Source organism: Bombina bombina, chromosome 5, assembly GCF_027579735.1.
Source record: "Bombina bombina isolate aBomBom1 chromosome 5, aBomBom1.pri, whole genome shotgun sequence".
NCBI classification, from domain to species: Eukaryota; Metazoa; Chordata; class Amphibia; order Anura; family Bombinatoridae; genus Bombina; species Bombina bombina.
In genome coordinates this window covers 928,469,134-928,486,741 of record NC_069503.1, presented here as the reverse complement: position 1 = coordinate 928,486,741, position 17,608 = coordinate 928,469,134, and positions in this window count along the sequence as shown.

Genomic DNA, 17,608 nt, shown 5'->3' with positions numbered 1-17,608 from the left:
CACTGGGCAAGGAGTCCACGTCTGGTTTCCCCCATCACCCATAGGGAGACTTCCCCAGGGTCATAATAATTTGCATACAAAGAGAGAAGCGCTCTACCAGGAACGAACAACAGCTCAGTGGCTTGTTCTATGGCGATTTACCACCCTGAAGCAGCCTCTTTTAGACCAGTGTGCTTTTCACAGAAGAAAACTTTCCTGAAGTATATCAGTCTGATCCCGCCAATTAAGGTCAGTCCAGCCCCGAAATACCAGGCAATTCTCCTCTGAACAAGGAACATGACAACCCCAGACGATCGTTTCGGCCTCCTATGGGCCTCGTCAGTGAGGTGCAGCCACATTCCTCTAAGCACACTGGGCAAGGAGTCCACGTCTGGTTTCCCCCATAACCCATAGGGAGACTTCTCCAGGGTCATAATAATTTGCATACAAAGAGAGAAGCGCTCTACCAGGAACGAACAACAGCTCAGTGGCTTGTTCTATGGCGATTTACCACCCGGAAGCAGCCTCTTTTAGACCAGTGTGCTTTTCACAGAAGAAAACTTTCCTGAAGTATATCAGTCTGATCCCGCCAATTAAGGTCAGTCCAGCCCCGAAATACCAGGCAATTCTCCTCTGAACAAGGAACATGACAACCCCAGACGATCGTTTCGGCCTCCTATGGGCCTCGTCAGTGAGGTGCAGCCACATTCCTCTAAGCACACTGGGCAAGGAGTCCACGTCTGGTTTCCCCCATCACCCATAGGGAGACTTCCCCAGGGTCATAATAATTTGCATACAAAGAGAGAAGCGCTCTACCAGGAACGAACAACAGCTCAGTGGCTTGTTCTATGGCGATTTACCACCCGGAAGCAGCCTCTTTTAGACCAGTGTGCTTTTCACAGAAGAAAACTTTCCTGAAGTATATCAGTCTGATCCCGCCAATTAAGGTCAGTCCAGCCCCGAAATACCAGGCAATTCTCCTCTGAACAAGGAACATGACAACCCCAGACGATCGTTTCGGCCTCCTATGGGCCTCGTCAGTGAGGTGCAGCCACATTCCTCTAAGCACACTGGGCAATTAATGTAATACACCTCAAAGTCTCACCAACATACCCCATCCCACATGGGCATTTAATGTAATACACCTCAAAGTCAGTGTTGCATGTAAAATGTCCCCTAATATCACATTTTTTTCCTGTGCTCAAATGACTAAAAGAAGGGCCTTTAATCATATTATTACAATTGGAACAGCCATGGCATGGAAAACTACCAAAATTCTTTTTACCAATATAGCTTTGAACCGAAACCCTAGAAGGACCAATATCAGCATGTACCAGCACATCCATCAAATTTCTACCCCTTTTAAAGGCGGGCATCAGGGTTCCCTAAATACCACTACCCCCAAGTTACATGTTTGTAATATATGCCAATGTTTAAAGATAATCCTGCGTATCTTATTACTTAATTTAGAATATTGACTGACAAAAACTAATCTGTTTGATTTCCTTTTTTCTTTAACCTCCTTTTGCTCTAGCAAAGTTTGTCTGGGAATTTGTCTAACATTTTAATTTCCTTTTGTATTAATATGGTGGATACCCCCTAGACTTAAAGCAATCACCCATTTCAGCCAATCTCTGCTCTTTAGGGCCTGTTTCAGACACAACCCACCTCACCCTCAAAAGCTGGCTCCTAGGGAGAGATTTAATTAGAGAAGGGGGATGCATACTATTGTAATGTAAAAGAATGTTGCAATCCATTTCTTTCTTATGTAGATCTACTACAAGACATGGGTATCCTTAAGAACCCTTGGGTCAAGGAAGACAACACGCCATATGCCAAAGATGTCATCAAAGTATCACCACCAGGTTGCGCCATACTGCAAAAATAATGAATAACTATATACAAAATGCTCCTCATAGACATTCATGTATATATTGGCATACGTAGGGGCAACATTGGAAACCATGGCTGTACCTTGTAGCTGTAAGTAATAATGATCCTCAAATAAAAAATAATTACAACTCAGGACCATGTTTAATAACTGAAGAATAAATTCCTTCTGTTGGGGATCATATCCATCATCCTCGCTCATTATTTTATTTACAGCACCAATCCCAGCCTCATGAGTTATAGATGTATATAATTTTATTATTATTATTATTATTATTTATTTATAAAGCACCAACAGATTCTGCAGCGCTGTCCATGGGTACAATAATAAAAGTACAGTACAATACAATATAAAAGACACCAGACAAAGTTTAACAAACAAATACAGGGAGAATTGAGGGCCCTGTTCCCATGGGAACTTACAATCTAGATGGGTAGGAGGGTGAGAAACATGAGGTGGGGACTTCAAAGGTGAGAATGATGTTAGTGTGGAGTTAGATGGGGGCAGCAATTAGGCAAGTGAAATTAATTTGTTACTGTCATATTCTATGTCCCTTTAAGACATATCCTATTGTTAAAACCTGTCCCTTTAAGACTACCTCTACTGAAAACCGGAACACCTATTTAAGGAGGGACTCAAGCAATATACAATTGCTTGATTATTGCAAGTGTGTGGTATCAGCGTCACTGAAACTTTCAGATACCATTCTCCTAAATCCTGGATAAAACCTCTAAAGTACTAAAATAGCTTTTGGTTAGATTTAACTCTGATTCAAGTCTTACCTCCAAAAACAAATCTTTCTACAGCTTTCAACATAAACTTAATCAGACCGTTTGTGTGCAAAAGTATAATCAAGAAGTTTCTCACTAACAAACCGGAGATCTCGGCTTTCTCTGACGTCATCACTTTCAGCGTGTGCAGACGGAACACCCGACAAGCTGCTTGAACAAACACAGCTTATAAGCAGGGATATTAAGCATACACCGGAGACGTTTATAGCCACAACGCTACCAGACCAATTCAAGGAAACCGCAAGTATCATTTACTCTTTATATTGTCAATAACTAAGGAACAATTGTTACATTCCCTAAAACTGACTTTATTAACACCGGAACTAACATAGGACTGAAACCTCATTTGTTTGTAAAACAGTTTCAACCAGGCTCTATCTCTTTTTTGTTACAACGGTCTCCATACAAACATTACAGTTGAACAGTACTTTTATTTGTAAGGATTCTCAGAGATATATTACATATTGAAGTTAAGATCAATCATATTTATTTCATCACTTTACGCAAAACAGATTCTAACAAAGACTCAAAACTAATTACTATTTTCTGTGAGTACAACCTGTCCAAGTATATACCAACTTATTACTTGTGACTCCTATCTCACATCAACTTTTATTATTTACAGTTGATATTCCTAAGAGGTATCAATTCTCATTGCTCATTGAGAATTGCATAAATAGGAATACCTACACTCATACAATTTTCCTAAAAAAGGGAATTAGGGATATTGCAGAATAATCAAGCCATTGTATTATTATGGATCCTACACAAATGTCCAATGAAATTGGCTCCCTTAACCAAAAAGTTGAATTACTTGCACAAGGTCTAACTGAACTACAAACCGAGAATAACACTCTCAAACGGTTGATGAATGATTACTTTACACAGAAATCTACTGATCATCCTGAACCCCAAATTAACCCACCTCAGCCATTTTCAGGGGTTCGTTCTAAATACCGTGAATTTAAGAATTCATGTATGTTATTATTTAACATGAAACCTAAAACATACAGTACTGAGAGAATCAAGGTCTGTACTACTGTTTCGTATTTGAGTGGGGAACCCAGAGCATGGGCAGATCGCTTCTTTGAGTCTGGGGATCCTATATTAGATTCATTAGACAATTTTTTCACAGCTATGTCTACCTTATATGAGGATACCAATAAACAAAGCACCGCTGAACAAGCCCTGAGATCCTTAAAACAGGGTAAAAGAGCGGTAGAAGACTACATAGCCGAATTCCAACTGTGGGCTACCGACTCTGAATGGAATATAATTAGCTTGAAGAATCAATTCAGGCTGGGGCTATCGGAACACCTCAAAGATGAACTCTCCAGGATAGAGTTACCCGAAACCTTAGATGCTTTAATAAAAATCTGTATCTCAATGGACCGCCGCTACAGGGAAAGAAAGCTGGAAAGACAACACCCTGAAGCATATGGAAGAAAACATTATGTTACACATTATGAAAAACCCAGCACTCCATCAGTCGCAATGGAAGTAGGTGCTATTAAAGGTCCACTAACCCAAGATGAAAAGATAAGACTTCGATTATCTAACCTATGCATGTACTGTGCAAACAAAGATCATGGTGTGTCTACATGTCCTCTTCTCCGTCAGAAGAAGGGTAAGATTTTTGACTGTATTACCACTACCTCAACAGATAAAAATACCAATTTGACAATATCTATGTCTTTACAGTGGGACCAACACCTCTACCAGAACGAGGCTATGATTGACTCCGGAGACTTCGGAATGTTCATAGACCAAAAAGTTGTCACTGTAAATAAAATCCCTTGTGTGTTGAAAGATATACCTGTCTATGTCAAAGTTATTGATGGTTCTAATTATTTAAAAGGGCCTATCACACATCACACCATTCCGCTTCTCACCACAACTAAAACTGGTCACAAAGAATATATAACTTATGACATTATTCCAGGTTCCATACATCCTATCATCTTGGGATACCCTTGGTTAAAAAAACATAACCCCTCAATTGATTGGTCTAATAATGAAATTAAATTTGAATCTCCCTACTGTTCACTAACCTGTTATCCATATATACAGATCCACCATGCTGAAAATGCCTTACCTTCAGAATATTCAGAATTCTCTGATGTGTTCGATTTAAAAGAGGCAGAGAATTTACCCCCTCATCGTCCATATGACTGCCCAATAGACACGAAACCTGGTGCAGTCATCCCATTTGGTAGGATATTCCCCTTATCACAAAAAGAGTTACAGTTCTTGAGAGAATACCTAGATGACAACCTACGAAAGGGTTTTATTTCTCCCAGTACTTCATCAGCAGCAGCTGGCATTTTTTTTGTTACAAACAAAGATGGCACCAGACGTCCTATTATTGACTACAGAGCTCTAAATTCTATAACCGTTAAGAACAGATATCCCCTTCCTCTCATCCCAGAGCTTCTAGAAAGGTTAAGTGAAGCTAAAATATTCACCAAATTAGACCTAAAAGGTGCATATAACCTTATTAGGATGAAGAGCGGGGATGAATGGAAAACGGCCTTTAGGACCCGTTATGGGTTATTCCAATATAATGTCATGCCTTTCGGCCTCACAAATGCTCCAGCCACATTCCAATACTTTATAAATGATATATTTAAAGATCTCTTGGATGTGTGCGTAGTCATTTATTTGGACGACATTTTAATTTACTCTCGTAACCTAAGTGAACACGTAAAACACGTTAGGTGGGTCTTAACTAGATTGAGGGAACACCAACTATACGCTAAGATGGAGAAGTGTTGCTTCCATGTAAAGACTATAAAATTCCTAGGGTATATAATCTCACCTACCGGTATAACTATGGATCCAGAGAAGGTATCTGACATAATCAACTGGACAATACCCACTTCTGTAAAGTCTTTACAACGATTTCTGGGGTTTGCGAACTTTTACAGACGATTTATAAAAAACTTCTCCACAATTGTCAAACCATTAACAAGACTAACAGGTAACCAAAGATTTTCATGGAACAAAGAAGCTCAAAATGCTTTTCAACTTTTAAAAAGAAAATTCTCAACAGCCCCAATATTACAGCTTCCACATCCAGACTACCAGTACACAGTAGAGGTTGATGCATCCAATACTGGAATTGGAGCTGTTCTCTCCCAACAAAGCTTGAATAATCCAAATCTACATCCTGTCGCCTATTATTCAAGAACACTCACTAATGCTGAACAAAACTATTCTGTTGGAGACAAAGAACTGTTAGCAATAAAATGTGCTCTGGAACATTGGAGACATTTACTTGAGGGCACTTCTAAACCATTCTACATCTTCACCGACCATAAAAACCTTCAATATCTTAGGAATAATAAAACACTTTCATCAAGACAGGTTAGATGGGCACTATTCCTTGACCGTTTCAATTTTCTTATTACGTATCGACCCAGATCAAAGAATATAAAGGCCGATGCCCTATCCAGATCACTTGTACCAATCACTGAAGATTCTGAGAAAAAATATCTCATTCCTCCCCACAAAATTGTAGCTTCTACAACTACTCTACTCACAGATATATTATCAGCTTTAAACTCCGACACAGAAATTCCTTCATATTGTGAACAAGACAAAAATTCTGGATTATACTTATATAAAGGTAAAACCTACATTCCAGCATCCCTACGCAAGGAACTCTTACAACATCACCATGACACACCCCTCTCCGGACATCCTGGCATTACAAAAACCGTAGAACTCCTTCAAAGAACTTTCTGGTGGCCACATCTCAAACAAGATGTAGCGGAATTTGTAACGAAATGTAACACTTGCGCAAGAAACAAAAAAGACCACCATAAACCATTTGGGCTTATGTGTCCATTACCAATCCCTGATATTCCATGGAGTATGATAGCCATGGACTTCATCGTTGATTTACCACCCTCTAACCAGTTTACAACCATTCTAGTGGTGGTAGATCATCTCACCAAATTAGCTCATTTTATACCATTAAAATCTCTACCTACTGCCATCACCACTGCTAAGATATTCATTGCACAAATTGTGAAACTTCATGGATTACCCAATTCCATTGTGTCAGACCGGGGCACTCAATTCACCTCCAGATTCTGGAAAAAATTGTGTAGAATTCTTCAAATTTCATCAAGATTTACTTCCGCTTTCCACCCCCAATCCAATGGGTTGACTGAACGTACAAACCAAACTCTGGAACAGTATCTTCGATGTTATATCTCCCATCTCCAAGAAGATTGGGTAGAATGGTTACCACTTGCGGAATTCGCATATAATAACTCTATGAATTCCTCCACACGAACCTCACCTTTCTATGCCACCTACGGATACCATCCCAAGTCTCTTCCAGGTAGGGACCTTGTATCCATCAACCCCACTGTATCGGATTACACCCAAAACATTAAATCCTCACTTACTCTTTTAAGAAATCATCTAGAAGAAGCCAAAACCACACAAAAGAAATATTACAATATCAAAAGGTGTACTCCTCCTACATTCAAGGTAGGAGATCGTGTTCTACTTTCCACAAAAAACCTTAAACTCACAGTACCCTGTAAAAAACTAGCAAATCAATTCATCGGTCCCTATACAATCATAAAGGTCATCAATCCTAATGCTGTTACATTGAAACTTCCTAATACAATGAGGATACATCCGTCCTTCCATATGTCCTTATTGAAACCCTATCTTGGTAAAGACGATGGACAAGTCAGAAATGCAAATCCTCCTGATATGACCGAACCAGATCAATCGGATTACGAAATAGAAGAAATCCTTGACTCCCGTGTACGGTGGAGAAGAGTTGAATATTTGGTACACTGGAAAGGCTATGGTCCAGAGGAAGATTCCTGGGTTCCTTACTCTGATGTTCACGCTCCACGTCTTCTTTCTGAATTTCATGCTAAATACCCGAATAAACCTGCGATTGCGGAACGGGGAAGGGCATCCTGAGAGGGGGGATCTGTCATATTCTATGTCCCTTTAAGACATATCCTATTGTTAAAACCTGTCCCTTTAAGACTACCTCTACTGAAAACCGGAACACCTATTTAAGGAGGGACTCAAGCAATATACAATTGCTTGATTATTGCAAGTGTGTGGTATCAGCGTCACTGAAACTTTCAGATACCATTCTCCTAAATCCTGGATAAAACCTCTAAAGTACTAAAATAGCTTTTGGTTAGATTTAACTCTGATTCAAGTCTTACCTCCAAAAACAAATCTTTCTACAGCTTTCAACATAAACTTAATCAGACCGTTTGTGTGCAAAAGTATAATCAAGAAGTTTCTCACTAACAAACCGGAGATCTCAGCTTTCTCTGACGTCATCACTTTCAGCGTGTGCAGACGGAACACCCGACAAGCTGCTTGAACAAACACAGCTTATAAGCAGGGATATTAAGCATACACCGGAGACGTTTATAGCCACAACGCTACCAGACCAATTCAAGGAAACCGCAAGTATCATTTACTCTTTATATTGTCAATAACTAAGGAACAATTGTTACATTCCCTAAAACTGACTTTATTAACACCGGAACTAACATAGGACTGAAACCTCATTTGTTAGTAAAACAGTTTCAAACAAGCTCTATCTCTTTTTTGTTACAACGGTCTCCATACAAACATTACAGTTGAACAGTACTTTTATTTGTAAGGATTCTCAGAGATATATTACATATTGAAGTTAAGATCAATCATATTTATTTCATCACTTTACGCAAAACAGATTCTAACAAAGACTCAAAACTAATTACTATTTTCTGTGAGTACAACCTGTCCAAGTATATACCAACTTATTACTTGTGACTCCTATCTCACATCAACTTTTATTATTTACAGTTGATATTCCTAAGAGGTATCAATTCTCATTGCTCATTGAGAATTGCATAAATAGGAATACCTACACTCATACAATTTTCCTAAAAAAGGGAATTAGGGATATTGCAGTTACTGAAAGGTCTTTAGGGAGCGTTTAAAGGAGGAAAGGTTAGGGGAGAGTCTGACAGCTCTAGGAAGTGCATTCCAGATGGTTGGTGCCACACGAGAGTCCTGCAGCCTAGCATTGGAGGAGGTGATGGTAGGAGATGCAAGGAGCAGGTCATTGTTGGATCATAGGGGGCGGGCTGGAGTGTATTTGTTGATGAGTGAGGACAGGTAGGGGGGCTGCGTTGGTAAGGGCTTTGTAGGTCAGGATGAGAATTTTGAATTTAATTCTACTGTGGATGGGTAGCCAGTGAAGGGACTCGCAGAGAGGTGCAGCAGATACAGAGCATCGGGAGAGGTGGATTAGCCTAGCAGAGGCATTTAGGATGGATTGAAGAGGGGAGAGGTGGGAGAGAGGAAGGCCAGTTAGTAGGTTATTACAGTAGTCAAGTCTGGAGATTACCAGGGAGTGGATTAGCTGTTTAGTAGTTTCAGCATTAAGAAATGGACGAATTTTGGAGATATTGCATATGTGGTTGCGACAGGAGGAAGAGAGCAATTGGATGTGGGATATGAAGGACAGATTGGAGTCAAGTGTAACTCCTAGGCAGCAGACTTGGGGTGATGGGGAGATAGTGGTGTCACCAACAGTGATTGAAAAGTTAGGAACCTGGATAGAATTAGAGGGGGGATTAGAAGGAGCTCAGTCTTGGACATATTGATTTTTAGGTGGTGAGAGGCCATCCAAGAAGAAATGCCAGATAAGCAGACACTGATGTGAGAAAGGACAGAAGGAGAGAGTGAAGGGGTGGATAGGTAGATCTGAGTATCATCAGCATAGAGGTTGTAGTTGAAGCCATAGCTACTGATAAGTTTACCCAGTGAGGAAGTTTAAATAGAGAAGAGTAGAGGACCCAGAACAGAGCCTTGAGGTACTCCAACAGACAGAGGCAATGGAGAGGAGGAGTCGCCAGAAAAGGAGACAGAAAAGGACCTATTAGAGAGATAGGAGTGGATCCAGGAAAGGGCAGTGTCAGAGAGCCCAAGGGAGCTGAGAGTCCATAGGAGAAGGGGATGGTCAACGGTGTCAAAGGCAGCAGAGAGATCAAGTAAGATAAGTATTGAGTAGTGGCCATTTTTTTAGCTGAAAGAAGATCATTGGTAACCTTAGTGAGGGCAGTCTCAGTTGAGTGTTGGGAACGGAAGCCAGATTGCAAGGGGTCGAGCAGTGAGTTGGAGGACAAGAAGTGGGTTAAGCGATCGAAGACTAGTTTTTCCATGACTTTTGAAGCTAGCGGAAGCAGAGATATGGGACAGTAGTTTGCAGGAGAATTGGGGTCGAGGGAGGGTTTTTTTGATGATGGGGGTGACCTTTGCATGTTTGAAGGAAGATGGGAATGAACCAGTAGTAAGGGATAGGTTGAATATGGGAGTAAGAGCTGGAGTGAGGGTAGAAGACAGAGAAAGTATTATATGTGAAGGGATAGGGTCAAGTGGGCAGGTAGTGAGGTGTGAGGAAGATAATAGGGAACTCACTTCATTCTCAGTGGTAGGGTGGAAGGTGCTGAGAGTGGTGGAGGGGGTTGCCGGGGGTGGAGATGGAAGGTTGCAGTCTTGTGCTGGGATATTACTTTGGATGGTAATTGTTTTGTTGAAAAAGTAGTCTGCACTAAAGGCAGATGAAGGGGGTGGAGCAGGTGGATAAAGGAGAGAGGTGAAAATTGAGAAGAGACGTTTAGGGTTTGAGGCATGAGTAGATATAAGAGAAGAGAAGTAGGTTTGCTTGGCTAACTAAAGGGCAGAGGAGTAAGAATAAAGAGTGAACTTATAGTGGAAAAAATCTGATTCAGAGCGGGATTTCCTCCAGGCACGTTCAGCAGCAAGGGAGCATTTTTGCAGGTAGCGTGTTTGCTTAGAGCCACATCAAGACTAAAAAGGATTCCTTTAGTACTTTCAAGTAGTAGACCTTTTAATTTTAATAGAAAGTCCCCTGTGTGCTTAATATAGGAACTTGAATTTACATAGGGTCTCAATACCCTATCTAAATAAATAGACACTTTAGATAATAAAGACCCCTTTCCTGTCACAATAGGATGTCCAGGCGGGGCCATAATACTCTTATGGACTTGAGGAGGGTGTAAAGGACTGGTGTGATGTCCTCAGAATTCAATAGGAAATGTGTAATATCATTATCAATGATGCCATATTTGGCCGCTGTCTGCACACAGCACATTCATTTATTTTTAATTTAAAAATAAGGATTATAGGCAAGTTTTTGATAAACCTCATTATCTGATAATTGGATGAGAATCTCATTCACATAGTACAGTTTTTCTAATAGCACTGTGGCTCCGCCCTTATCAGCCCCCTTAATAATCAGCTGTTTGTTCTTTTTGAGGTGAGCTAGGGTTATTTTTTCTATCACAGACCACCTTTCTCCCCTTTACCACGGTTCTGTATGTTAGTGTGATTACACAACTCCCTTACATCCCTTTCTTCCAATTTAATAAATGTTTGCACTCCTGCATTTACCTGTGTGGGTGTGAAAGTTTTTTTTAGACAGACCAAATTTTTTCAATTTTAACCCCTTATTTTGCAGAGACATATCAGAAGTAATACACTGTACATTACAATCAGGAATATTGACAAAAAACCTTTTAAGTTTTCCAGACCTTGAAAAGCGATACAGGTCTTTTTGCAAATCAAACATGTCACAGTTTTGCTGTGGGCAGAAAGACAGACCCGTATCCAATAAGGACAGTTCATCATCAGAAAGCTGTACCTGACTGATGTTAATCAAGGTTTGCTGCCACTACGGGTTGTGACCCATTTCTCTCCCATCTGCAGCTGTTCCCTTTAATCCACCTGTGCGGTCTCCCACCTCTGCGCCTGCCTGTATTTCCATGTCGGATTCCCCCGACGCCGATCCAGAGGAAGATCCCCATGTGCTTGAGTGTCTGCTCATTCTGCATGCATGTCTGCGCCTGTAACTGGAAGTACCTCCAGAAGTGCCACCGGATCTTCCAGTAGAGTCCCCAAACCATTGATAGACAGTTCCGGACACATAGTCCTCCTCATCATGGGCAAATATTTTTTTCTTTTTCCGCTCTTGAATAATTCCTCAAAATTCACCCAACTGCACTTCAAGGGTGTGGGTATTGTGCAATACCCTTTGAGCGTGCACACCGTTTTGCTCCCAGGTGCTGGAACTTTGTTTGGGATTTTCTCTTCTTCAATGATCAAGCAATCTCTGTGTAGCATGTAGCCAGTATGTGGTTGTGAATCCTCCAGGACACATTACTACTTCTTTTAGGGTCTGGAAACAGTTTTTAGAGATTAATTATTTTATGGTAGGGATGTAATTTTCATACAAAAACAATTAAGATAATCATATAATAGCTACGTTATATCCATTTGCAAGTGCTGGAATAATAGGTTAAAGGAGAGAGCATTTTTGAAAATCTGTGGAGAGTAAAATAGGTGGTCAAATAAGGATCGCTCTGGGGCATTGAACCCACTCATGTAACTGTTTTAGGTAATGATAAACTGTTTTCAGTACCTCTTCATTACAATCTGTCTTGTTTGCTATAGAATATCATTTGAGGGCATATGACCCACAGTATAAGAACCTTATTGTAGATAAATTAGGGTAGCTGTAAGTGCAATCTGATAATAACAAAGACAGTGCAAACGGTTAAAATGAAGAGCTCAGAAACATCCATGTGTGTAAAATGTGGTGCCAGCAAAGGTGACAACCAAATCAGAGCTTATTCCTTTAAAATGGCTTGTGAGAAAAAAAAAAAGTTTAATTCTGAAGTATAGCCTACTTTATTTTAACAAACCACAAATTTTAGTAAGAGTCCCATCACATTTATATTACAGTAAAACAGTTGAACAGAAGATTGTGAAGAACTGATAATCTGGTAGATATGGAGGAAGAGTCCACCTGTTGCTGTTAAGCAGAATTAAAAAAGGCTATTATGGAGATGATGACTTCAAGCTTAGTATCCACAAAAAGCATTTACCACTTCTGCCAGATCCATCTTATGACACATTTTTAATATTATAATGCTTGAACCAAAATAAAACTCAAGTAAATAAAGAGAAGCAAAAATAAGTACCTGGGCACAGGAGACTATATATGTAAATATATATATAAAACAAATATACAGATTGAGTCCAGCATTAGACCCACATTTGATTTACCTAATATGTGCCAGTCACATTGGAGGATCCGCAAACCTCCAAATAATGCAGTACATATAGTGTGACAGCACCACAGCAATCTTTAAAGGTGAAAAAAATATTTAATTCAGATACAGAACCATAAAAGCAACGTTTCGGACCTACATAGTCCTTAATTATGCATGATTAAGGAATATGTAAGTCCGAAACATCACTTTTATGGTTCTGTATCTGAATAAAAGAATTGTTCACCTTTAAAGATTGCTGTGGTACTGTCACACTATATGTATAAACTGTTATATATATATATATATATATATATATATATATATATATATATATATATATATATATATATATATATATATATATATATATACAGTATATATGACTTCAATGTCAATATATACCAGAGTCAGAGTATCTGAGTTAGTTGGAAAACATTCACAGGATAGACCCCTGTATAAAATGGGTCTGACTGTTATGGTCAGTTTATCTTCTCACAAGTCATAGCATAATTAGCTCTACAATTGGAAAGCAACCAAAGGACATATTGAACTAAACTAAGTATTAAAGAAGTAATTAAATCAGTTTTGCCTATTTTTGGAGAATAAACCACTACAAACACAGAACATAAGCCCAAAATTAAACATATTTTGGCCAGATTACAAGTGGAACGCTACATATCGCTTTTGTGAAAGTGATATTAGCACTTCACTGAGTAATACCAGCGCACGCTAATATGCACTGGTATTAGAAGTTGAGCACAATTTGAACCAAGCTTGCATTCGCATTGCTAGGAAGCATTGCGCTCAAGAGAGTGCGCTTCCATAGGCTCCACTGGGAGCCTCGTTCTCATTCCGTGAGACACTGCATGAGAACCTAGCGCAGTAAAGGGGGTAAGTAGCGCTGCGATGGGCAGCATTTTTAAATATATATGTATATGATTATATACATATACAGTGGAGGCTCCTCCATAGATGCACGTGAACCCTAAGTGACAAAAGACAGAAAATAATTTTTTTGGGCTGGATAAATAAAATTTTTCCAATAGACCCCCTATTGGAAAAATTATATTTATTCTCAGCCAAAAAAGGTTCCAGTCCAGACTGTGTTTGGAAAAAAAAAGCCTTTTTTTTAATTAATGCACTGTCTGCACGTGCGATAGAGTCTAGCTGCCTGGCATATCCCTTTTTACACTTATTTCTAAGTACCTGCAGGTGCCGCTCAAACCCAGCCCCTAACCTTTCATAATTGCACAGCAAAAGCTGTGCGAGTAAGACGCAGATGTCACCACTCACCAGATCACGTGCCGAAGGGAGACGATGCTCCTCCTCCCCTCGCTGGCATGTAACCGCAGTACTGACTTAGTCTGTGAGCTGAGAGGAGCTCATTTAGTTAGCTGCAGCTAGTTGGTTTAAAAAGTTAGTTTTTAAAAAAAGACAGAGTTAAACTTTTTTGCAGATTATTTTATTGGTGAATGGTGGGAGGGATTGTCTGCTCAGAGGAGTTTGTTTTGCTTCTTTAAAAAAGTTATTTAAACCTCTTAAAGACCGGGCATTTCAGACAAAACGTTTTTGTTTTATATTTACGAAAAAAAACTATATATATTGTTTTAGTAGACAACCCAAAGTATTGATCTAGGCCCATTTTATTATATTTCATGCCACCATTTCACCACCAAATGCGATCAAATAACAAAAATCGTTAACTTTTTAACAAACTTTAGGTTTCTCACTAAAATTATTTACAATCAGCTGTGAAATCATTGCACAAATGTTTGTAAATGCTTCTCTGGGATCCCCTTTGTTCAGAAATAGCAGACATATATGGCTTTGGCATTGCTTTTTGGTAATTAGAAGGCAGTTAAATGCAGCTGTGCACCACACTTGTATTATGCCCAGCAGTGAAGGGGTTAATTAGGTAGCTTGTAGGATTAATTTTAGCTTTAGTGTATAGATTACCCTCCCACCTGACACATCCCACCCCCTGATCCCTCCCTAATCCCTCTCAAACAGCTCTCTTCCCTCCCCCCATCTTAAGTACTGGCAGAAAGGCTTTTTTTAATTAATAATTTTAAAAAATATATATTTTCTGCAGTGTAGGATCCCCCTTAACCCCTAACCTCCCTGATACCCCACAAACAGCTCTCTAAACCTCCCCCTCTACCTATTAGCCACCATTACCCTGTCTGTCTGCCATTACCCAATTTGCTCTCATTTTTATTTATTTAACTTAAAACATTTTTTCTGTAGTGTAGCTGCCCCCCCCCCTCATTACCATACCACCCTCCCAGATTGCTTTCCCACCCTCTACCCCACTTTCCACTATAGGGACACCCTCTCCCTGCTTTCCCCTCCTCCTCCCCCTTCCTTCCCACTCACTGCATCACAAAAGAGTGGTCCTTTCTGCATTGGTAACTCTGCAACTCTATTTCTGCAGTTCCCCACTTATGGGTCATACAGAAATAGTGCGACTACTTTTAGCGAGATTGCGGCAGAGAGAAGCCCAGGACTGCAGCGTCCAGGGTACGACCAAAGTCGTACAGGGTATGGCGCTGGTCATTAAGGGGTTAAAAGACAGCAGTTAACTGCTCCAGGCAGCCTTTTTAAATATTTATTGGTGTATGATGGGACTGGGAGGGATATCTGCTGAGAGGAGCTCTTGTATTTAGCTGCACAGTTTAAAAAGCTATTTTAAAATACAGCAGGTAAAAGGACATTAAATACTAAATAAATTCATTGAAAAGATTAGTCTGAAAATAACATGTAGATATATTTTTTAAAGTTGCATTAGCTGTTTAAATATTGAAAAAATAAGTGTAAAATTTTAGTATATATAAAACAATGGGAGCTGCCATGTTGTAAGTTAGGTCACTGTCTCTGCTGTGGCCAATTAGGGACAGTTATAAATAGGTCACTAGAATGTGCAGCCAATGGCTGTGTGGAATATAACAGTGTTCTGGACTTCCATATCTAACAGGAACTTAAAAACTCACAATTTCAGAATGGAATTACATGAAAAAGGGGCAAAATAAGAGTTTTTATAAATAGGATTTATTATTTTATATTACCATCTCTAAGGCCTAGATTTAGAGTTTGGCGTTAGCCGTGAAAACCAGCGTTAGAGGCTCCTAACGCTGGTTTTAGGCTACCTCTGGTATTTGGAGTCACTCAAAATAGGGTCTAACGCTCACTTTTCAGCCGCAACTTTTCCATACCGCAGATCCCCTTACGTAAATTGCGTATCCTATCTTTTCAATGGGATTTTTCTAACTCCGGTATTTAGAGTCGTGTCTGAAGTGAGCGTTAGACATCTAACGACAAAACTCCAGCCGCAGGAAAAAAGTCAGTAGTTAAGAGCTTTATGGGCTAACGCCGGTTTATAAAGCTCTTAACTACTGTGCTCTAAAGTACACTAACACCCATAAACTACCTATGTACCCCTAAACCGAGGTCCCCCCACATCGCCGCAACTCGATTAATTTTTTTTAACCCCTAATCTGCCGACCGCCAACTAGGTTATCCTTATGTACCCCTAATCTGCTGCCCCTAACACCGCCGACCCCTATATTATATTTATTAACCCCTAATCTGCCCCCCACAACGTCGCCGCCAGCTACCTACACTTATTAACCCCTAATCTGCTGACCGCAAAGCGCCGCCACCTATGTTATCCTTATGTACCCCTAATCTGCTGCCCCTAACACCGCCAACCCCTATATTATATTTATTAACCCCTAATCTGCCCCCCTCAACGTCGCCTCCACCTGCCTACACTTATTAACCCCTAATCTGCCGAGCGGACCGCACCGCTACTATAATAAAGTTATTAACCCCTAATCCGCCTCACTAACCCTATAATAAATAGTATTAACCACTAATCTGCCCTCCCTAACATCGCCGACACCTAACTTCAATTATTAACCCCTAATCTGCCGACTGGAGTTCACCGCTATTCCAATAAATGTATTACACCCTAAAGCTAAGTCTAACCCTAACACTAACACCCCCCTAAATTAAATATAATTTACATCTAACGAAATTAATTATCTCTTATTAAATAAATTATTCCTATTTAAAGCTAAATACTTACCTGTAAAATAAATCCTAATATAGCTACAATATAAATTATAATTATATTGTAGCTATTTTAGGATTAATATTTATTTTACAGGTAACTTTGTATTTATTTTAACCATGTACAATAGCTAAAATAGTTAAAATAATTACAAAATTACCTGTAAAATAAATCCTAACCTAAGTTACTATACTATCATTAAATTAATTAAATAAAATACCTACAATTACCTACAATTAAACCTAACACTACACTATCAATAAATTAATTAAATACAATTCCTACAAATAACTACAATGAAATAAACTATCTAAAGTACAAAAAATAAAAAAGAACTAAGTTACAAAAAATAAAAAAATATTTACAAATATAAGAAAAATATTACAACAATTTTAAACTAATTACACCTACTCTAAGCCCCCTAATAAAATAACAAAGACCCCCAAAATAAAAAATGCCCTACCCTATTCTAAATTACTAAAGTTCAAAGCTCTTTTACCTTACCAGCCCTGAACAGGGCCCTTTGCGGGGCATGCCCCAAGAAGTTCAGCTCTTTTGCCTGTAAAAAAAAACATACAATACCCCCCCCACATTACAACCCACCACCCACATACCCCTAATCTAACCCAAACCCCCCTTAAATAAACCTAACACTAAGCCCCTGAAGATCATCCTACCTTGTATTCACCTCACCAGGTATCACCGATCCGTCCTGGCTCCAAAATCTTCATCCAACCCAAGCGGGGGCTGGCGA